This window comes from Ambystoma mexicanum, chromosome 12 (genome assembly GCF_040938575.1).
Source record: "Ambystoma mexicanum isolate Mex_15411 chromosome 12, UKY_AmexF1_1, whole genome shotgun sequence".
NCBI lineage: Eukaryota > Metazoa > Chordata > Amphibia > Caudata > Ambystomatidae > Ambystoma > Ambystoma mexicanum.
The window spans coordinates 26,290,642-26,313,021 of record NC_090936.1 but is presented as its reverse complement, the minus strand read 5'-3'; the positions used below and the strand labels follow the sequence as shown (position 1 = coordinate 26,313,021).

The 22,380-nt window shown below is 53.0% G+C and overlaps 1 protein-coding gene across 2 annotated transcripts in view; it reads left to right on the top strand.

Moving 5' to 3' along the window:
- The first annotated feature begins 2,494 nt into the window (after positions 1–2,494).
- GRM8 (glutamate metabotropic receptor 8) overlaps positions 2,495–22,380 on the top strand; it is a 1,803,300-nt gene continuing 1,783,414 nt past the window's right edge. Inside the window, exon 1 of one of the 2 annotated variants that reach the window (XM_069627842.1) lies at positions 2,495–3,546. The gene's annotated coding sequence lies outside the window, so the exon portion shown is untranslated. The remainder of the gene's footprint in view (positions 3,547–22,380) is intronic. The other variant, XM_069627841.1, reaches the window with a different exon arrangement.

The window sequence follows — 22,380 nt, the reverse complement described above, 5'->3', positions numbered from 1 at the left end:
ACAACCCTCCCACCCGCAGAGCCCCGGCAGGTGCCACTGTAGCATCACAAATACTTTACCACTTCTAAGGTTGCGGTTTGGCAGACTGCTGGATGTGGGAGCTGTTTATGAGTGATGGTTCATTTGAGGAACCGTTGTTTTGAACTTTCCTTAACAATTTGGTGATTAGAACTGCAATAAATCTGAAGGCATGCACAAAGCGGCATGCAGCTGCCAAAATCTGCCTTCTTCCAAGACAATTAAAACATCACAAAAATGTTTAAAACAAACTCCCTTATTATCATATGTTGCGATTAGTCAAAGGAGGTTTGCCATAGCATTTTGGTGCTGCACTGCTCAAGTGCGCGGGACAAAGACTAATATGCAAATGGTTTTTCCTCCTTTGTGAAAGGTACAGTGAGCTAAAACATGTGGCTGTGGACTCTGAGTGGGTACAGTCCCACAGAACAGGTTATCATTTTGTGTGCTTCCTTGCAGAGGGGCACCCTGACCTATTTTTGTATGTAAAAGAAATTGGGGTTGGTCACCCTAAGTTACCTAGGGTTATCCAGATGTTGAACCCTTGCTCCCTGGGCTCCCGAGAGGAACAGCTCCACCTCACTGATGAGGCCCGGCTAGGCCGAAATACGTGTCTGGGGTTGCCGATAGTACTCTTGCTCAAAGTCGGATTGCCTGGCATTTTCCGTCTGGACTGCTCAAGTGGGTGGGAGAAAGACTGATATGATATGATAGGTTATTTATAACACGCTTAATATCCAGAGGTTTCTAAGCGTGAACCCGGGAATCAAACCTGTGTTTCTCTGTGTTGTCTTGCTTGCAAGGCGAGCACGTTGCAGCTGAGCTATCCTCCCAAGACTTCATGCAAATGGTATTCCTGCTTTGTAAAAGGTACAGTGAGCTAAAACACGTGGCTGCGGACTCTGAGTGGGTACATTCCCACAGAACAGGTTATCATGTTGCGTTCTTCCTTGCAGAGGGGCACCCTGACCTATTTTTGTATGCAAAAGAATCGGCAATTTTTTTCTAGAATGTCACTTTTTGCTCACACGTTATATGAAACATGCCGTAGTCAAAAAATGTAAAAACAACCAGCTTATCTTTGCACACGCATGTTTTGTTGTAAGCCTGGAAAGTACATTTACAAAACCCACACGTCCTTTTATAACCTTGTGCTAAATTGCATTCTGGTACACGTAGTCCAGCATTCAAGGTGGGCAAAAACTGCCATCCCTCTCTTTGCCTAACATTTCCCTAAGTATTTACAAGTTTGTCCGAGTCCTATCCTATGATGTGTGTACTTTTCAAGTCATCTTTCTGAAACAGGGTATGGTTGAAAGCCAAACGTGAGGGTGTGACGGGATCAGAGGTCAAGGGAGTCGCGCTCAATCGGCCGCAAGCCCAGCCCTCTCGCCTGGTGCCCTTAGAAACTGTGGACTCACAGCAGGAGACATTCTTTCATTAAGGGCCAAGGACGCGCATGCTCGTCCTTTTTGCATAATTGCCTGGCACTTAAGGGGTTAAGCATTCAGCTCATGTTTTATTAAAAAAATAACAAGCACTACTCTGAGATTTATTTCTCAAGACAGCCCAAAAAATTCCCCCTGTAGCTTCTGAATTTAAAGCACCTTGGTGGTGTGGTCTGAAATATAGGAACTGTATGGGGTGGGGGGTGGGAGGAGATGTCGTGCAGTTGCCGGGATTTCCACAAGATGGAACTTTGCTACCGAGGCAAACTTCCCTCTCCTTGCAAAACATTCCAGGCTGAGCGACAGCTGCACGAGGGTAGCGGGTGAAACGTGCGTGCACAGCTGCGGCCGGAGCGTGCCCCGCCCCCCCCCCCCCCCACTCCCCACATGAAATTGCCATCACCGATGCCCCGCACAGTGCCTCTCTCATCTCTGTATGTGATGGCGGCAATGCCCTACGGCTCAGCTTGCACAGAGCCACCCTGCCGGGTAAAGGGCACAAGTCCGCGAACTCCGAACCTAGCTGCATTTCATGAAACAGGTGCCCCCGCAGGAGACTGCATTCACACTGCCACAATTCTTGAAAAACAGCGCCCCTGAAATTGCTTTTTTAAAACTTGGGTGACCAGACAAATGGATAGCGGGACAAGTCGGGCTTCTAAGCGCTGCACTCGTGTTCATCTCAATACTGAGGGAGCCATTTGCAGCCCTGACAGTGATGGTCTGCGGCGCTGGCGTTCACGAGTCCTTCTAATATCACGAGGGGGGAGTCGGAGCCCCTCTCTGCCGGGCGGTAGTACCTACCGCGGGCTCCCGCCTTTATACACATATAATGCACGCCAGGTGCACACGCCATGCTGGCATCTGCACTCCCGAGCAAAGCCTAATTGATGGGCGAATAGGGTCGGCATAGTGCGGGGAGAGAGCCGAGTGGACGATGCGGAGTGAAAGGCAAGGGGAGGAAGAGAGAGGGGGGAGGTGGGGGGAGGGGCGAGAGAAAGAGTGCGTAGGTAAGGCAGACAGCAGGTGAGCGAGACAGCTTCTGTGACGATTGCGTTTGGGAGGCAGATACAGACAGAGAGGAAGATATCGCGTGAAATGGTGAAACCGAAAAAGCGAGAGAGAGAGAGAGGGGGGTAGACTGCAGATACAGAGTGAACGATCGAGAGGGCAAAGGAGGGGACAAGAGGGAGAGCGAGACTAGTGAGGAGGGCGCGAAAGAGAGTGGGGGATAGAGTGCGGGTGAAGCCGAGAGAGACATTAAGAGAGACACTTGCTGGAGATATAGAGTGGGAGGCGCGAGAGAAAGAGTGAGTGGGTGACAGATAGATACGAGTGAGACACTCCACCTGGAGATATAGCGGGAAAGGTGAGAGAGTGGGACTCTCTGGGTTAGAAAGTGTGAGGGAGAGAGAGAGGGATGAGGGAGAAGGAAAGAGACAGCCTGCTTGGGGGTGTCTAAGAGAGAGCTCGGGATAGGAGAGCGGGAGAGGAGAGGGGGATGAGAAAGAGTGGGAAGGAGAGAGGGAGAGAGAGGGAAAGGGAGAGGGGGAGAGGGGAGAGAGCGCTCGGGGTCTGAAGCTCCCTGCTCCACGGGCACCGGGGGCTCCAGGCACGCGGGATTTCCCCCCCCCCCACCCACACGCCCGGCCGGCAGCCCTGGGATCGGAGCCAGGCGGGGTGCAGGGGAGGTGCCCCCCGCCGCCAGCAGCAGCCGGGCTGGGTGGCGGATGCGAGCGGGAGCAGCCGCCGCCCGTGGGAAGCAGCCGCAGCTCCTTCACACGGACGCGCCGCCGCCGCCGCCTTCAGCACCACGGACAGCAGCTACAAGTGCAGCATTAACCCCCGCAGGAGCGCCCGCCTGCACCGCCCGCATCGCCCGGGGCACTGCGGCTGCAGCCCAGGCACAGCTAGGCGCCCTGCCCGGCGGCAGCATGGCCCAGCGGCCGCGAGCGGGCGGCGCCTGCACCGCCCCAGGGCTTTAATCCGCCTGGCCGGCCCCCACTTGGGATCTCCCCCTGCGATGACTGCATGGCTTCCTTGGGCACACCCGCACCCGCGCAGGTCCACTCAAGTGCAGGTAACTTGCGCTCAACCTTTCAACATGTTAAAATCTGCTCCCTCCCCAGTCGCATGTTGCTCTTTTACATTTTACCTTGGAAAAAAGTATCAGCGCAGACTGACCTTAATGTAATTGCACTGATGAAAGGAGGAGCCTTCTAGGGTGTAACTGCTTTTCCTTGTTTCCTTAATTAAAGCTGCGCGTTCGCAGCCGGCAACCGCCCCCTGGGGGTTGATACACGGGCTGTTGCAGAGAAAGTTGCATTTGTATATTAAGATGAGAACGTGTGTGGAGGCATGCCCTAGGCTACCTGCGCGGTGTGCACTCGCCTAACCTGTGCATGCAGGCTCTTAAGGGGTGGCATGGCTCCTAACGTGCCCCTTTCAGCTGGCCTCGTAATGTGAGTGGTGTGGAGTTGGAACTAACTAGGGTTGTTTAGAGACCGCAGGCATCGCATGATGCGTGGGGGGGGGGGGCAGTGGCACATTTGTGGGAGGTGGGGGGAGTGTGCAGCATGCAGCGTCTTGCTGCACGCCTCTGGCAGGGCTGCCGCTGCATCTTCTTGAACTAAATGGCATGTCACAGAAGCAGAAACGGGCACTGACAATGCGAAGCAGCTGTCCGTGCTTTCTGTGACAGAGGGACAGGTGTCTGTGGTCCTCGCTGGTCTATGTGGCCAATCCTTGTCATCTTGCCGGATGGCTTGCTTAAGGGGTTAATGCCCCTTTGAGGGGACAGGGGTGTCAAGCATTGATGAGTAAGTCTGCAGTGCTGCATGCAGTCACCAAGCTTTGCAGGGATGCGAGCTCCCCTGGTGCTGCCAAACGCCCACTTATGTATGGGGTCGGGGGTGTTCCAGCACACCCTCCTCTTTGCACCTCTCTCGCCTGCATCACGAAGCCGGTTGTGAAAGCACCTCCCCACTAACGTGTTAGGAATTCCAAAAATAAAGAAGGGAAACTGTTGCAACACACACACACACACACCCCTCTCAGCAACACTGCACACAAATCCATCTGCTCAGCGAAACAGCGCGAAGATCCCCAGAGGAGTGCGCAGCCGCTAAAATGTAATGGAATCAGGCAAAGCGCTGTCTGTCTGTCTGACACTCGCCTCTCAGTGTAAATTAAAGGCAGGGATCACTGCTGGCCCACTCACTGCCTTTCAAATAGGCGCATTTGGACTGGCCCAAAGTGATGCAGCTGGCAGAGTGGGTGCGCGGCTGCCTTTGGGACGCAACCCTTTATGAGCCCGTTAAGGCTTCAGCACCTCGCAATTTTTACTCATATGTAACTTGCACACCTACAGTGGATGTCAGTGCTGCTTTCCTTTTGTGAATTGGGCACATTTTACTCATGTGTAAATTGCACACCTAAAGTGGATGGCAGTGCTGCTTTCCTTTTGTGAATCGGGCACATTTTACTCATGTGTAAATTGTACACCTAAAGTGGACGTAAGTGCTGCTTTCCTTTTGTGAACCGGGCACATTTTACTCATGTGTAAATTGCAAACCTAAAGTGGATGTAAGTGCTGCTTTCCTTTTGTGAATCGGGCACATTTTACTTGTGTAAATTTCACACCGAAAGTGGATGTCAGTGCTGTTTCCTTTTGTGAATTGGGCACATTTTACTCATGTGTAAATTGCACACCTAAAGTGGATGTAAGTGCTGCTTTCCTTTTGTGAATCGGGCATATTTTACTGAGGTGTAAATTGTACACCTAAATTGGACGTAAGTGCAGCTTTCCTTTTGTGAACCGGGCACATTTTACTCATGTGTAAATTGCAAACCTAAAGTGGATGTAAGTGCTGCTTTCCTTTTGTGAATTGGGCACATTTTACTTGTGTAAATTTCACACCTAAAGTGGATGTCAGTGCTGTTTCCTTTTGTGAATTGGGCACATTTTACTCACGTGTAAATTGCACACCTAAAGTGGACATATGTTCTGCTTTCCTTTTGTGAATTCGGCACATTTTACTCATGTTTAAATTGCACTCCTATAGTGGACGGCAGTGCTGTTTCCTTTCATGAATCAGGCATATTTTACTCACGTGTAAATTGCACACCTACAATGGATGTCAGTGCTGTTTCCTTTTGTGAATTGGGCACAGTTTACTCATGTTTAAATTGCACACCTAAAGTGGATGGCAGTTCCTTTTCCTTTTGTGAATTGGGCACATTTTACTCATGTGTGAACTGCACACCTATTGTGGACGGCAGTGCTGTTTCCTTTGATGAATCAGGCATATTTTACTCACATGTAAATTGCACACTTACAATGGATGTCGGTGCTGTTTCCTCTTGTGAATTGGGCACATTTTACTCCTGTGTAAATTGCAAACCTAAAGTGGATGTCAGTGGTGCTTTCCTTTTGTGAATCGATAACATTTTACTCATGTGTAACGTGTACCCCTACAGTGGATGTAAGTGCTGCTTCCCTTTTGTGAATTGGGCACATTTTACTCATGTGTAAATTGCACACTTACAATGGCTGTCAGTGCTGTTTCCTTTTGTGAATTGTGCACATTTTACTCTTGTGTAAATTGCACACCTAAAGTGGACGGCAGTGCTGTTTCCTTTGGTGAATCGGGCATATTTTACTCACGTGTAAATTGCACACCTAAAGTGGATGTACGTGCTGCTTTCCTTTTGTGAATTGGGCACATTTTACTGTTGTGTAAATTGCACACCTAAAGTGGATGCAAGTGCCGCTTTCCTTTTGTGAATTCGGCACATTTTACTTGTGTAATTTGGACACCTACAATGGATGTCAGTGCGGTTTCTGTTTGTGAATTGGGCACATTTTACTCATGTGTAAATTGCACACCTATAGTGGACGGCAGTGCTGTTTCTTTTGATGAATCAGGCATATTTTACTCACGTGTAAATTGCACACCTAAAGTGGATGTACGTGCTGCTTTCCTTTTGTGAATTGGGCACATTTTACTCATGTGTAAATTGCACACTTACAATGGCTGTCAGTGCTGTTTCCTTTTGTGAATTGTGCACATTTTACTCCCGTGTAAATTGCACACCTAAAGTGGACGGCAGTGCTGTTTCCTTTGGTGAATCGGGCATATTTTACTCACGTGTAAATTGCACACCTAAAGTGGATGTACGTGCTGCTTTCCTTTTGTGAATTGGGCACATTTTACTGTTGTGTAAATTGCACACCTAAAGTGGATGCAAGTGCCGCTTTCCTTTTGTGAATTCGGCACATTTTACTCCTGTAATTTGGACACCTACAATGGATGTCAGTGCGGTTTCCGTTTGTGAATTGGGCACATTTTACTCATGTGTAAAATTGCACACCTATAGTGGACGGCAGTGCTGTTTCCTTTCATGAATCAGGCATATTTTACTCACGTGTAAATTGCACACCTACAATGGATGTCAGTGCTGTTTCCTTTTGTGAATTGGGCACAGTTTACTCATGTTTAAATTGCACACCTAAAGTGGATGGCAGTTCCTTTTCCTTTTGTGAATTGGGCACATTTTACTCATGTGTGAACTGCACACCTATTGTGGACGGCAGTGCTGTTTCCTTTGATGAATCAGGCATATTTTACTCACATGTAAATTGCACACTTACAATGGATGTCGGTGCTGTTTCCTCTTGTGAATTGGGCACATTTTACTCCTGTGTAAATTGCAAACCTAAAGTGGATGTCAGTGGTGCTTTCCTTTTGTGAATCGATAACATTTTACTCATGTGTAACGTGTACCCCTACAGTGGATGTAAGTGCTGCTTCCCTTTTGTGAATTGGGCACATTTTACTCATGTGTAAATTGCACACTTACAATGGCTGTCAGTGCTGTTTCCTTTTGTGAATTGTGCACATTTTACTCTTGTGTAAATTGCACACCTAAAGTGGACGGCAGTGCTGTTTCCTTTGGTGAATCGGGCATATTTTACTCACGTGTAAATTGCACACCTAAAGTGGATGTACGTGCTGCTTTCCTTTTGTGAATTGGGCACATTTTACTGTTGTGTAAATTGCACACCTAAAGTGGATGCAAGTGCCTCTTTCCTTTTGTGAATTCGGCACATTTTACTTGTGTAATTTGGACACCTACAATGGATGTCAGTGCGGTTTCCGTTTGTGAATTGGGCACATTTTACTCATGTGTAAATTGCACACCTATAGTGGACGGCAGTGCTGTTTCTTTTGATGAATCAGGCATATTTTACTCACGTGTAAATTGCACACCTAAAGTGGATGTACGTGCTGCTTTCCTTTTGTGAATTGGGCACATTTTACTCATGTGTAAATTGCACACTTACAATGGCTGTCAGTGCTGTTTCCTTTTGTGAATTGTGCACATTTTACTCTTGTGTAAATTGCACACCTAAAGTGGACGGCAGTGCTGTTTCCTTTGGTGAATCGGGCATATTTTACTCACGTGTAAATTGCACACCTAAAGTGGATGTACGTGCTGCTTTCCTTTTGTGAATTGGGCACATTTTACTGTTGTGTAAATTGCACACCTAAAGTGGATGCAAGTGCCGCTTTCCTTTTGTGAATTCGGCACATTTTACTCCTGTAATTTGGACACCTACAATGGATGTCAGTGCGGTTTCCGTTTGTGAATTGGGCACATTTTACTCATGTGTAAAATTGCACACCTATAGTGGACGGCAGTGCTGTTTCTTTTGATGAATCAGGCATATTTTACTCACGTGTAAATTGCACACCTAAAGTGGATGTACATGCTGCTTTCCTTTTGTGAATTGGGCACATTTTACTCATGTGTGAATTGCACACCTAAAGTGGATGTCAGTGGTGCTTTCCTTTTGTGAATTGGGCACATTTTACTCATGTGTAAATTGCACACCTAAAGTGGAAGGCAGGCAGTGCTGTTTCCTTTGGTGAATCGGGCATATTTTACTCACGTGTAAATTGCACACCTAAAGTGGATGTACATGCTGGTTTCCTTTTGTGAATTGGGCACATTTTACACATGTGTAAATTGCACACCTACAATGGATGTCAGTGCTGCTTTCTTTTTGTGAATTGGGCACATTTCACTCAGGTGTAAATTGCACACCTAAAATGGATGTAAGTGCCGCTTTCATTTTGTGAATTAGGCACATTTTACTCTGGTGTAAATTGCACACCTACATCGAATGCAGAATCGGGCACAGTTCCCTCATGTGTACATTTCACACCTAAAGTGGATGTAAGTGCTGCTTTCCTTTTGTGATTCAGGCACATTTTACGCATGAGTAGAGTGCACATATAGGGCCCGATTCATGGAATTTTTTGCATGGTTCAAAGTGACCATGGACTGCTGACAAGTGCCTTTGTAGTGCTGACACAACCCCTGATTCATGGAACTGTATTTTTGCAGTGCAAAGTCTGTGCAAAGGTAGTGCATAGTCATTTTTTGCAGTACAAAATGACTTTGCACGGATTTTGGACTGCGAAAATACAATTTGCACAGTTGCATGAATCGGGTTTCTGTCAGCAGTGCAAAGTCACTTTTTAGCAGTCCAATGTCACTTTGAACTGTGCAAAAAAATCCATGACTCAGGTCCCCAGAGTGGATGCAAGTGCTGCTTTCCTTTTGTGAATTGTGCACATTTTACTTATGCGTAAATTGCACACCTAAAGTGGACGGCAGTGCTGTTTCCGTTGGTGAATCAGGCATATTTTACTCTTGTGTAAATTGCACACCTAAAGTGGATGCAAGTGCCGCTTTCCTTTTGTGAATTCGGCACATTTTACTCCTGTAATTTGGACACCTACAATGGATGTCAGTGCGGTTTCCGTTTGTGAATTGGGCACATTTTACTCATGTGTAAATTGCACACCTATAGTGGACGGCAGTGCTGTTTCTTTTGATGAATCAGGCATATTTTACTCACGTGTAAATTGCACACCTAAAGTGGATGTACATGCTGCTTTCCTTTTGTGAATTGGGCACATTTTACTCATGTGTGAATTGCACACCTAAAGTGGATGTCAGTGGTGCTTTCCTTTTGTGAATTGGGCACATTTTACTCATGTGTAAATTGCACACCTAAAGTGGATGTCAGTGGTGCTTTCCTTTTGTGAATTGGGCACATTTTACTCATGTGTAAATTGCACACCTAAAGTGGAAGGCAGGCAGTGCTGTTTCCTTTGGTGAATCGGGCATATTTTACTCCCGTGTAAATTGCACACCTAAAGTGGATGCAAGTGCCGCTTTCCTTTTGTGAATTGGGCACATTTTACACATGTGTAAATTGCACACCTACAATGGATGTCAGTGCTGCTTTCCTTTTGTGAATTGGGCACATTTCACTCAGGTGTAAATTGCACACCTAAAATGGATGTAAGTGCCGCTTTCATTTTGTGAATTAGGCACATTTTACTCTGGTGTAAATTGCACACCTACATCGAATGCAGAATCGGGCACAATTCCCTCATGTGTACATTGCACACCTAAAGTGGATGTAAGTGCTGCTTTCCTTTTGTGATTCAGGAACATTTTACGCATGAGTAAAGTGCACATATAGGGCCCGATTCATGGAATTTTATGCATGGTTCAAAGTGACCATGGACTGCTGACACAAGTGCATTTGTAGTGCCAACACAACCCCTGATTCATGGAACTGTATTTTTGCAGTGCAAAGTCTGTGCAAAGGTAGTGCATAGTCATTTTTTGCAGTACAAAATTACTTTGCACGGATTTTGGACTGCGAAAATACAATTTGCACAGTTGCATGAATCGGGTTTCTGTCAGCAGTGGAAAGTCACTTTTTAGCAGTCCAATGTCACTTTGAACTGTGCAAAAAAATCCATGACTCAGGTCCCCAGAGTGGATGCAAGTGCTGCTTTCCTTTTGTGAATTGTGCACATTTTACTTATGTGTAAATTGCACACCTAAAGTGGACGGCAGTGCTGTTTCCTTTGGTGAATCAGGCATATTTTATTCACGTGTAAATTGCACACCTAAAGTGGAAGTAAGTGCTGCTTTCCGTTTGTGATTCAGGCACATTTTATGCATGTGTAAATTGCACACCTAGGGCCCTATTCAAGGAATGTCTTTCATGGTTCAAAGTCACTTTGGACTGCTGACAAGTGCCTTTACAGTGCTGACACAAATCCTGATTAATGGAACTGTGCAGCATGTATTTGGAGAGTGCAAAGTCCGCGCAAAGGTAGTGCAGTCATTTTTTTCAGTACAAAATGACTTTGCACGGATTTTGCACTGCGAAATACAATTTGCACAGTTGCAGTAATCAGGGTTCGTGTCGGCAGTGCAAAGTCACTTTTCAGTAGTGCTAAAAAAATCCATGAATCGGTCCGTAAAGTGGATGTGAGTGCTGCTTTCCTTTTGTGAATTGGGCACTGTGTGTTTAAGGGGACGGAGTGTGCATGATGTCAGAACGTTGCAGTGTGACACTGCTGGAGACCTCCTTCTCGTCACTGCACGGGGGCTGCCTTCGTTAGTCCTCCCACGCAGCAGCGGGCGAGCACCATCGATTACCGATAGGACTAGCGCCCCCATTGGGGCATCAGTGACATTTCGAGTTTTCAGGCGCGTGACCTTTCGGCGGTGCTTTATTGAGTGAGAATTATGTTTCCATTTAGAGGGGGTGGGCAGGGGTCATAAGTCAAGCCGCCGGCCTGATGCAGACAGAATCCATGCGGAACCCGGGGAATCCCGCTAATGAGAGTGCGCTCATGGATTGGGCCTGCCAAGGGAACTCGGGCACTCCTGGGCTGTTTCACACTCCTTTCCAGCAAAGCATTGCCTTCTGCATCCTCTTGGCTTATATTAAAAGAAATGCAATGCGTGACAGCTAGGAGTAGAGGCTGCCTTTTGCGTGACAGCCGGGCGGAGAGGCTGCCTTTTGCGTGACAGCCGGGCGGAGAGGCTGCCTTTTGCGTGACAGCTAGGAGTAGAGGCCACCTTTTGCGTGACAGCCGGGCGGAGAGGCTGCCTTTTGCGTGACAGCCGGGCGGAGAGGCTGCCTTTTGCCTGATAGCCAGAAGGAGAGGCTGCCTTTTGCGTGACAGCCGGGCGGAGAGGCTGCCTTTTGCGTGACAGCCAGGCGGAGAGGCTACCTTTTGCGTGACAGCCGGGCGGAGAGGCTGCCTTTTGCGTGACAGCCGGGCGGAGAGGCTGCCTTTTGCGTGACAGCTAGGAGTAGAGGCCACCTTTTGCGTGACAGCCGGGTGGAGAGGCTGCCTTTTGCGTGACAGCCAGGCGGAGAGGTTACCTTTTGGTGACAGCCGGGCGGAGAGGCTACCTTTTGCGTGACAGCCAGGCGGAGAGGTTACCTTTTGGTGACAGCCGGGCGGAGAGGCTGCCTTTTGCCTGATAGCCAGAAGGAGAGGCTGCCTTTTGCGTGACAGCCGGGCGGAGAGGCTGCCTTTTGCGTGACAGCCAGGCGGAGAAGTTACCTTTTGCGTGACAGCCGGGTGGAGAGGTTACCTTTTGCGTGACAGCCGGGTGGAGAGGCTGCCTTTTGTGTGACAGCCAGGCGGAGAAGTCACCTTTGGTGTGACAGCCAGGCGGAGAGGCTGCCTTTTGCCTGACAGCCAGAGGGAGAGGCTGCCTTTTGCGTGACAGCCAGACTGAGATGTTACCTTTTGCGTGACAGCCAGGCATAGAGGCTACCTTTTGCGTGGCAGCTGGGCGGAGAGGCTACCTTTTGCGTGACAGCCGGGCGGAGAGGCTGCCTTTTGCGTGACAGCCGGGCGGAGAGGCTGCCTTTTGCGTGACAGCTAGGAGTAGAGGCCACCTTTTGCGTGACAGCCGGGTGGAGAGGCTGCCTTTTGCGTGACAGCCAGGCGGAGAGGTTACCTTTTGGTGACAGCCGGGCGGAGAGGCTACCTTTTGCGTGACAGCCAGGCGGAGAGGTTACCTTTTGGTGACAGCCGGGCGGAGAGGCTGCCTTTTGCCTGACAGCCAGAAGGAGAGGCTGCCTTTTGCGTGACAGCCGGGCGGAGAGGCTGCCTTTTGCGTGACAGCCAGGCGGAGAAGTTACCTTTTGCGTGACAGCCGGGTGGAGAGGTTACCTTTTGCGTGACAGCCGGGTGGAGAGGCTGCCTTTTGTGTGACAGCCAGGCGGAGAAGTCACCTTTGGTGTGACAGCCAGGCGGAGAGGCTGCCTTTTGCCTGACAGCCAGAGGGAGAGGCTGCCTTTTGCGTGACAGCCAGACTGAGATGTTACCTTTTGCGTGACAGCCAGGCATAGAGGCTACCTTTTGCGTGACAGCCGGGCGGAGAGGCTGCCTTTTGCGTGACAGCCAGAGGGAGAGGCTGCCTTTTGCATGACAGCCAGACGGAGAGCCTGCCTGTTGCGTGACAGCCTGGTGGAGAGGTTACCTTTTGCGTGACAGCCAGGCGGAGAGGCTGCCTTTTGCGTGACAGCCAGATGGAGAGGCTGCCTTCTGCGTGACAGCCAGACTGAGAGGTTACCTTTTGCGTGACAGCCAGGCGTAGAGGCTACCTTTTGCGTGACAGCCGGGCGGAGAGGCTGCCTTTTGCATGACAGCCAGACGGAGAGGCTGCCTTTTGCGTGACAGCCAGATGGAGAGGCTGCCTTTTGCGTGACAGCCAGACGGAGAGGCTGCCTTTTGCGTGACAGCCAGATGGAGAGGTTACCTTTTGCATGACAGCCAGATGGAGAGGCTGCCTTCTGCGTGACAGCCAGACGGAGAGGCTGCCTTCTGCGTGACAGCCAGACGGAGAGGCTGCCTTTTGCGTGACAGCCAGGCGGAGAGGCTGCCTTTTGCCTGACAGCCAGACAGAGAGGTTACCTTTTTTGCGTGACAGCCGGGCGGAGAGGCTGCCTTTTGTGTGACAGCCAGGCGGAGAAGTCACCTTTGGTGTGACAGCCATGCGGAGAAGTTACCTTTTGCCTGACAGCCAGACGGAGAGGCTGCCTTTTGCCTGACAGCCAGACGGAGAGGCTGCCTTTTGCGTGACAGCCAGACGGAGAGGTTACCTTTTGCGTGACAGCCAGACTGAGAGGTTACCTTTTGCGTGACAGCCAGGTGGAGAGGTTACTTTTGGTGTGACAGCCAGATGGAGAGGCTGCCTTCTGCATGACAGCCAGGCGGAGAGGCTGCCTTTTGCGTGACAGCCAGATGGAGAGGCTGCCTTTTGCATGACAGCCGGGCGGAGAGGCTGTCTTTTGCTTGACAGCCGGGCGGAGAGGCTGCCTTTTGTGTGACAGCCAGGCGGAGAGGTTGCCTTTTGCGTGACAGCCGGGCAGAGAGGCTGCCTTTTGTGTGACAGCCAGGCGGAGAGCTTACCTTTTGCGTGACAGCCAGATGGAGAGGTTACCTTTTGCGTGACAGCCGGGCGGAGAGGCTGCCTTTTGTGTGACAGCCAGGCGGAGAAGTCACCTTTGGTGTGACAGCCAGGCGGAGAGGCTGCCTTTTGCCTGACAGCCAGACGGAGAGGCTGCCTTTTGCGTGACAGCCAGACTGAGATGTTACCTTTTGCCTGACAGCCAGATGGAGAGGTTACCTTTTGCGTGACAGCCGGGCGGAGAGGCTGCCTTTTGTGTGACAGCCAGGCGGAGAGGTTACCTTTTGCGTGACAGCCAGACGGAGAGGTTACCTTTTGCGTGACAGCCGGGCGGAGAGGCTGCCTTTTGTGTGACAGCCAGGTGGAGAAGTCACCTTTGGTGTGACAGCCAGGCGGAGAGGCTGCCTTTTGCCTGACAGCCAGACGGAGAGGCTGCCTTTTGCGTGACAGCCAGGCTGAGATGTTACCTTTTGCGTGACAGCCAGACGGAGAGGCTGCCTTTTGCGTGACAGCCAGATGGAGAGGCTGCCTTTTGCGTGACAGCCAGACGGAGAGGCTGCCTTTTGCGTGACAGCCTGGTGGAGAGGTTACCTTTTGCGTGACAGCCAGGCGGAGAGGTTACCTTTTGCGTGACAGCCAGACTGAGAGGTTACCTTTTGCGTGATAGCCAGGCGTAGAGGCTACCTTTTGCATGACAGCCGGGGGTAGAGGCTGCCTTTTGCGTGTTAGCCAGACGGAGAGGCTGCCTTTTGGTGACAGCCAGACGGAGAGGCTGCCTTTTGCGTGACAGCCAGATGGAGAGGTTACCTTTTGCGTGACAGCCAGACGGAGAGGCTGCCTTTTGCGTGACAGCCAGATGGAAAGGATACCTTTTGCGTGACAGCCAGTAGGAGAGGCTGCCTTTTGCATGACAGCCAGACGGAGAGGCTGCCTTTTGCGTGACACCCGGGCGGTTAGGCTGCCTTTTGCGTGACAGCCAGGCGGAGAGGTTACCTTTTGCGTGACAACCGGGCAGAGAGGCTGCCTTTTGTGTGACAGCCGAGTGGAAAGGCTGCCTTTTGTCAGACAGCCAGACGGAGAGGTTACCTTTTGCGTGACAGCCGGGCGGAGAGGCTGCCTTTTGTGTGACAGCCAGGCGGAGAAGTTACCTTTGGTGTGACAGCCAGGCGGAGAGGCTGCCTTTTGTGTGACAGCCAGGCGGAGAAGTTACCTTTTGCGTGACAGCCGGGCGGAGAGGCTGCCTTTCTCGTGACAGCCAGACGGAGAGGCTGCCTTTTACGTGACAGCCAGATGGAGAGGTTACCTTTTGCATGACAGCCAGACGGAGAGGCTGCCTTTTGCGTGACAGCCAGATGGAGAGGTTACCTTTTGCGTGACAGCCAGACGGAGAGGTTACCTTTTGCGTGACAGCCAGACGGAGAGGCTGCCTTTTTGCGTGACAGCTAGCTGGAGAGGCTGCCTTTTGCGTGACAGCCAGGTGGAGAGGCTGCCTTTTGCATGACAGCCGGGCGGAGAGTCTGCCTTTTGTGTGACAGCCAGGCGGAGAGGTTACCTTTTGCGTGACAGCCGGGCGGACAGGCTGCCTTTTGTGTGACAGCCAGGCGGAGAGGCTACGTTTTGCCTGACAGCCAGACGGAGATGTTACCTATGGTGTGACAGCCAGGCGGAGAAGTTACCTTTGGTGTGACAGCCAGGCGGAGAGGCTGCCTTTTGCGTGACAGCCAGATGGAGAGGCTGCCTTTTGTGTGACAGCCAGGCAGAGAAGTTACCTTTTGCGTGACAGCCGGGCGGAGAGGCTGCCTTTTGCGTGACAGCCAGACGGAGAGGCTGCCTTTTGCGTGACAGCCGGGCGGAGATGCTGCCTTTTGTGTGACAGCCAGGCGGAGAAGTTACCTTTGGTGTGACAGCCAGGCGGAGAGGCTGCCTTTTGCCTGACAGCCAGACGGAGAGGCTGCCTTTTGCGTGACAGCCAGACGGAGAGGTTACCTTTTGCGTGACAGCCAGATGGAGAGGTTACCTTTTGCGTGACAGCCAGGCGTAGAGGCTACCTTTTGCGTGACAGCCAGATGGAGAGGCTGCCTTTTGCGTGACAGCCAGACGGAGAGGCTGCGTTTTGCGTGATAGCCAGACGGAGAGTCTGCCTTTTACGTGACAGCCAGGTGGAGAGGTTACCTTTTGCGTGACAGCCGGGCGGAGAGGCTGCCTTTTGTGTGACAGCCAGGCGGAGAAGTCACCTTTGGTGTGACAGCCAGGTGGAGAGGTTACCTTTTGCGTGACAGCCAGACGGAGAGGTTACCTTTTGCGTGACAGCCGGGCGGAGAGGCTGCCTTTTGTGTGACAGCCAGGCGGAGAAATCACCTTTGGTGTGACAGCCAGGCGGAGAGGCTGCCTTTTGCCTGACAGCCAGACGGAGAGGCTGCCTTTTGCGTGACAGCCAGACTGAGATGTTACCTTTTGCGTGACAGCCAGGCGTAGAGGCTACCTTTTGCGTGACAGCCGGGCGGAGAGGCTGCCTTTTGCGTGACAGCCAGACAGAGAGGCTGCCTTTTGCGTGACAGCCAGACGGAGAGGCTGCCTTTTGCGTGACAGCCAGACGGAGAGGTTACCTTCGGTGTGACAGCCAGGCGCAGAGGCTGCCTTCTGCGTGACAGCCAGACGGAGAAGCTGCCTTTTGCGTGACAGCCAGATGGAGAGGCTGCCTTTTGCGTGACAGCCAGGCGTAGAGGCTACCTTTTGCGTGACAGCCAGATGGAGAGGCTGCCTTTTGCGTGACAGCCAGACGGAGAGGCTGCCTTTTGCGTGATAGCCAGACGGAGAGTCTGCCTTTTACGTGACAGCCAGGTGGAGAGGTTACCTTTTGCGTGACAGCCGGGCGGAGAGGCTGCCTTTTGTGTGACAGCCAGGCGGAGAAGTCACCTTTGGTGTGACAGCCAGGTGGAGAGGTTACCTTTTGCGTGACAGCCAGACGGAGAGGTTACCTTTTGCGTGACAGCCGGGCGGAGAGGCTGCCTTTTGTGTGACAGCCAGGCGGAGAAATCACCTTTGGTGTGACAGCCAGGCGGAGAGGCTGCCTTTTGCCTGACAGCCAGACGGAGAGGCTGCCTTTTGCGTGACAGCCAGACTGAGATGTTACCTTTTGCGTGACAGCCAGGCGTAGAGGCTACCTTTTGCGTGACAGCCGGGCGGAGAGGCTGCCTTTTGCGTGACAGCCAGACAGAGAGGCTGCCTTTTGCGTGACAGCCAGACGGAGAGGCTGCCTTTTGCGTGACAGCCAGACGGAGAGGTTACCTTCGGTGTGACAGCCAGGCGCAGAGGCTGCCTTCTGCGTGACAGCCAGACGGAGAAGCTGCCTTTTGCGTGACAGCCAGATGGAGAGGCTGCCTTTTGCATTACAGCCAGATGGAGAGGCTGCCTTCTGCGTGACAGCCAGACTGAGAGGTTACCTTTTGCGTGACAGTCAGGCGTAGAGGCTACCTTTTGCGTGACAGCCGGGCATAGAGGCTGCCTTTTGCGTGACAGCCAGACGGAGAGGCTGCCTTTTGCGTGACAGCCAGACGGAGAGGCTGCCTTTTGCGTGACAGCCAGATGGAGAGGTTACCTTTTGCGTGACAGCCAGACGGAGAGGCTGCCTTTTGCGTGACAGCCAGATGGAAAGGTTACCTTTTGCGTGACAGCCAGACGGAGAGGCTGCCTTTTGCGTGACAGCCAGACGGAGAGGCTGCCTTTTGCGTGACAGCCAGACGGAGAGGCTGCCTTTTGCGTGACAGCCAGGCGGAGAGGCTGCCTTTTGCGTGACAGGCGGGCGGAGAGGGTGTCTTTTGCGTGACAGCCAGGCGGAGAGGTTACCTTTTGCGTGACAACCGGGCGGAGAGGCTGCCTTTTGTGTGACAGCCGGGTGGAGAGGCTGCCTTTTGCCTGACAGCCAGACGGAGAGGCTGCCTTTTGCGTGACAGCCGGGCGGAGAGGCTGCCTTTTGCGTGACAGCCAGGCGGAGAAGTTACCTTTGGTGTGACAGCCGGGCGGAGAGGCTGCCTTTTGCGTGACAGCCAGACGGAGAGGCTGCCTTTTGCGTGACAGCCAGATGGAGAGGTTACCTTTTGCGTGACAGCCAGACGGAGAGGCTGCCTTTTGCGTGACAGCCAGATGGAGAGGTTACCTTTTGCGTGACAGCCAGACGGAGAGGCTGCCTTTTGCGTGACAGCCAGATGGAGAGGTTACCTTTAACGTGACAGCCAGATGGAGAGGCTGCCTTTTGCGTGACAGCCGGGCGGAGAGGCTGCCTTTTGTGTGACAGCCGGGTGGAGAGGCTGCCTTTTGTGTGACAGCCAGACCCAGAGGCTGCCTTTTGTGTGACAGCCAGGCGGAGAGGCTGCCTTTTGCGTGACAACCGGGTGGAGAGACTGCCTTTTGTGTGACAGCCAGGCGGAGAGGCTGCCTTTTGTGTGACAGCCGGGTGGAGAGGCTGCCTTTTGCCTGACAGCCAGACGGAGAGTCTGCCTTTTGCGTGACAGCCGGGCGGAGAGGCTGCCTTTTGCGTGACAGCCAGGCGGAGAAGTTACCTTTGGTGTGACAGCCGGGCGGAGAGGCTGCCTTTTGCGTGACAGCCAGACGGAGAGGCTGCCTTTTGCGTGACAGCCAGATGGAGAGGTTACCTTTTGCGTGACAGCCAGACAGAGAGGCTGCCTTTTGCGTGACAGCCAGATGGAGAGGTTCCCTTTTGCGTGACAGCCAGACGGAGAGGCTGCCTTTTGCGTGACAGCCAGATGGAGAGGTTACATTTTGCGTGACAGCCAGACGGAGAGGCTGCCTTTTGCGTGACAGCCAGACGGAGAGGCTGCCTTTTGCGTGACAGCCAGGCGGAGAGGCTGCCTTTTGCGTGACAGCCGGTTGGAGAGTCTGCCTTTTGTGTGACAGCCAGGCGGAGAGGTTACCTTTTGCATGACAGCCGGGCGGAGAGGCTGCCTTTTGTGTGACAGCTAGGCGGAGAGGCTACGTTTTGCCTGACAGCCAGACGGAGAAGTTACCTTTGGTGTGACAGCCAGGCGGAGAAGTTACCTTTGGTGTGACAGCCAGGAGGAGAGGCTGCCTTTTGCGTGACAGCCAGACGGAGAGGCTGCCTTTTGCGTGACAGCCAGACGGAGAGGTTACCTTTTGCGTGACAGCCGGGCGGAGAGGCTGCCTTTTGCGTGACAGCCAGACGGAGAGGCTGCCTTTTGCGTGACAGCCGGGCGGAGAGGCTGCCTTTTGTGTGACAGCCAGGCGGAGAAGTTACCTTTGGTGTGACATCCAGACGGAGAGGCTGCCTTTTGCGTGACAGCCAGACTGAGAGGTTACCTTTTGCGTGACAGCCAGGCGTAGAGGCTACCTTTTGCGTGACAGCCGGGCGGAGAGGCTGCCTTTTGCGTGACAGCCAGACGAAGAGGCTGCCTTTTGCGTGACAGCCAGACAGAGAGGCTGCCTTTTGCGTGACAGCCAGATGGAGAGGTTACCTTTTGCGTGACAGCCAGACGGAGAGGCTGCCTTCTGCGTGACAGCCAGGCAGAGAGGCTACCTTTCGCCTGACAGCCAGACGGAGGGGCTGCCTTTTGCGTGACAGCCGGGCGGAGATGCTGCCTTTTGTGTGACAGCCAGGCGGAGAAGTTACCTTTGGTGTGACAGCCAGGCGGAGAGGTTCCCTTTTGCCTGACAGCCAGACGGAGAGGCTGCCTTTTGCATGACAGCCAGACGGAGAGGATACCTTTTGCGTGACAGCCACACTGAGAGGTTACCTTTTGCGTGACAGCCAGGCGTAGAGGCTACCTTTTGTGTGACATCCGGGTGGAGAGGCTGCCTTTTGCGTGAAAGCCAGACGGAGAGGCTGCCTTTTGCGTGACAGCCAGACAGAGAGGCTTCCTTTTGCGTGACAGCCAGGTGGAGAGGTTACCTTTTGCGTGACAGCCAGGCGGAGAGGTTACCTTTGGTGTGACAGCCAGGCGGAGAGGCTGCCTTCTGCGTGACAGCCAGACGGAGAGGCTGCCTTTTGCGTGACAGCCAGATGGAGAGGCTGCCTTCTGCGTGACAGCCAGACGGAGAGGTTACCTTTTGCGTGACAGCCGGACGGAGAGGCTGCCTTTTGCCTGACAGCCGGGCGGAGAGGCTGCCTTTTGTGTGACAGCCAGGCGGAGAAGTTACCTTTGGTGTGACAGCCAGGCGGAGAGGCTGCCTTTTGCCTGACATCCAGAAGGAGAGGCTGCCTTTTGCGTGACAGCCAAACTGAGAGGTTACCTTTTGCGTGACAGCCAGGCGTAGAGGCTACCTTTTGCGTGACAGCCGGGCGGAGAGGCTGCCTTTTGCCTGACAGCCAGACGGAGAGGCTGCCTTTTGCGTGACAGCCAGACAGAGAGGCTGCCTTTTGCGTGACAGCCAGACGGAGAGGCTGCCTTCTGCGTGACAGCCAGATGGAGAGGCTGCCTTTTGCGTGACAGCCAGGCGGAGAGGCTGCCTTTTGCCTGACAGCCAGACAGAGAGGTTACCTTTTTTGCGTGACAGCCGGGCGGAGAGGCTGCCTTTTGTGTGACAGCCAGGCGGAGAAGTTACCTTTTGCCTGACAGCCAGACGGAGAGGCTGCCTTTTGCGTGACAGCCAGACGGAGAGGTTACCTTTTGCGTGACAGCCGGGCGGAGAGGCTGCCTTTTGCGTGACAGCCAGACGGAGAGGCTGCCTTTTGCGTGACAGCCGGGCGGAGAGGCTGCCTTTTGTGTGACAGCCAGGCGGAGAAGTTACCTTTGGTGTGACATCCAGACGGAGAGGCTGCCTTTTGCGTGACAGCCAGACTGAGAGGTTACCTTTTGCGTGACAGCCAGGCGTAGAGGCTACCTTTTGCGTGACAGCCGGGCGGAGAGGCTGCCTTTTGCGTGACAGCCAGACGAAGAGGCTGCCTTTTGCGTGACAGCCAGACAGAGAGGCTGCCTTTTGCGTGACAGCCAGATGGAGAGGTTACCTTTTGCGTGACAGCCAGACGGAGAGGCTGCCTTCTGCGTGACAGCCAGGCAGAGAGGCTACCTTTCGCCTGACAGCCAGACGGAGAGGCTGCCTTTTGCGTGACAGCCGGGCGGAGATGCTGCCTTTTGTGTGACAGCCAGGCGGAGAAGTTACCTTTGGTGTGACAGCCAGGCGGAGAGGTTCCCTTTTGCCTGACAGCCAGACGGAGAGGCTGCCTTTTGCATGACAGACAGACGGAGAGGATACCTTTTGCGTGACAGCCACACTGAGAGGTTACCTTTTGCGTGACAGCCAGGTGGAGAGGTTACCTTTTGCGTGACAGCCAGGCAGAGAGGTTACCTTTGGTGTGACAGCCAGGCGTAGAGGCTGCCTTCTGCGTGACAGCCAGATGGAGAGGCTGCCTTTTGCGTGACAGCCAGATGGAGAGGCTGCCTTCTGCGTGACAGCCAGGCGGAGAGGCTACCTTTTGCCTAACAGCCAGATGGAGAGGTTGCCTTCTGCGTGACAGCCAGGCAGAGAGGCTCCCTTCTGGGTGACAGCCAGGCGGAGAGGTTACCTTTTGCTTGACAGTCAGACGGAGAGGCTGCCTTTTGCGTGACAGCCAGATGGAGAGGTTACCTTTTGCGTGACAGCCAGACTGAGAGGTTACCTTTTGCGTGACAGCCAGGCGTAGAGGCTACCTTTTGCGTGACAGCCGGGTGGAGAGGCTGCCTTTTGCGTGACAGCCAGACGGAGAGGCTGCCTTTTGCGTGACAGCCAGACGGAGAGGCTGCCTTTTGCGTGACAGCCAGGTGGAGAGGTTACCTTTTGCGTGACAGCCAGGAGGAGAGGTTACCTTTTGCGTGACAGCCAGGCAGAGAGGTTACCTTTGGTGTGACAGCCAGGCGTAGAGGCTGCCTTCTGCGTGACAGCCAGATGGAGAGGCTGCCTTTTGCGTGACAGCCAGATGGAGAGGCTGCCTTCTGCGTGACAGCCAGGCGGAGAGGCTACCTTTTGCCTAACAGCCAGATCGAGAGGTTACCTTTTGTGTGACAGCCGGGCGGAGAGGCTGCCTTTTGCCTGACAGTCGGGCGGAGAGGCTGCCTTTTGTGTAACAGCCAGGCGGAGAAGTTACCTTTGGTGTGACAGCCAGGCGGAGAGGCTGCCTTTTGCCTGACAGCCAGACGGAGAGGCTGCCTTTTGTGTGACAGCCAGACAGAGAGGTTACCTTTTGCGTGACAGCCAGACTGAGAGGTTACCTTTTGCGTGACAGCCAGGCGTAGAGGCTACCTTTTGCGTGACAGCTGGGCGGAGAGGCTGCCTTTTGCGTGACAGCCAGACGGAGAGACCGCCTTTTGCGTGACAGCCAGATGGAGAGGTTACCTTTTGCGTGACAGCCAGGCGGAGAGGCTGCCTTTTGCGTGACAGCCAGGCGGAGAGGCTGCCTTTTGCTTGACAGCCAGACCCAGAGGCTGCCTTTTGCGTGACAGCCAGGCGGAGAGGCTGCCTTTTGCGTGACAGCCAGGCGGAGAGGCTGCCTTTTGCGTGACAGCCAGACGGAGAGGCTGCCTTTTGCGTGACAGCCAGATGGAGAGGTTACCCTTTGCGTGACAGCTAGGCGGAGAGGCTGCCTTTTGCG